Here is a 1,049-nt window from a genome sequence, read left to right as displayed (position 1 = left end):
ACAGAAGATAGCTAACACCGAGCCGGATTCTGATCCTGACTCACTGAGCCAGCAGTATATCCAGGAGGTAAAGCAGCTCCAGGCTCTGAAGAAACAAGAGCGGAAGGTGTGGGAATATAACACCCGATATATGCATCATTGGCAGCATATGAAATCACTGCAGCAACAGTCTCAGAGCAGTGCCAGCAGTCGATGGTCTGCACAAGAATGGAAGAGCTTCCAGGAACAGTTTCAACGGGCGCGGCATCGGGCACAGAAGTATGAGTATCAGCTGAGAAAGTCCACCCACAAGATCACTGAGCAGGTAGGATGACAGATTCAACGTGATGTGGTGATAAACAAGCAGCAAATAAAGGTAGTGTTAAATCGTCAATTCAGATTAAACAGAAATAGAGATATTAAAACAGTTGTAAAAGGGAGATATATATATATTCATAACCCTATGAGATAATGTTTTCCTGTTCTTAATAGTCTGCATCTTATTTGATTTTAGTACTCCTCTGATGAATGTTATTAGGTCCCAAATAAATTTCATATTGTCTTTATTGATTGGTATTTTTCCTTCTTCTCTTCTTCCTCATCATTAATGTTCTATATAGCTCCAACTGGCCCCAGTTGAAACAAATACTTCAATTAGAGTTTTTACTTCTAGTAGTCTTTATTATACTACACCACCTGGGGAAGAACAATCTACAATGGAGCCTGCATATAGCAGGCCTTAACTGCAATACCTACCACATCCAGTGGTTAATGCTGCCATGAATGATAATTCAACCTACACTAATCTCCATCTATATAATTCTTATGATCCCTTCACCCTCCTCCTATCACCCCCCTTATAACCCCCTATATGCCCCCTATAACCCCCTCCCTATCAACCTCTCCTATCGCCCCCTCTATTGAAGTGGTTTACAGGGTATTGTGCTTCAGGCGGTAGCAAGCAAGCAAGGATCAGGCTTTTAGTATATGATTTGCTATTATCATCTATATATATAATGATAAACACAGAAGATCAGGCACTAACTATCACACTGAGTCATTGACTTTAA

The sequence above is a fragment of the Histoplasma capsulatum genome, genomic scaffold (genome assembly GCF_000149585.1).
Source record: "Histoplasma capsulatum NAm1 scaffold_23 genomic scaffold, whole genome shotgun sequence".
Taxonomy (NCBI): domain Eukaryota; kingdom Fungi; phylum Ascomycota; class Eurotiomycetes; order Onygenales; family Ajellomycetaceae; genus Histoplasma; species Histoplasma mississippiense.
Note: the sequence above shows the minus strand (reverse complement) of the source record.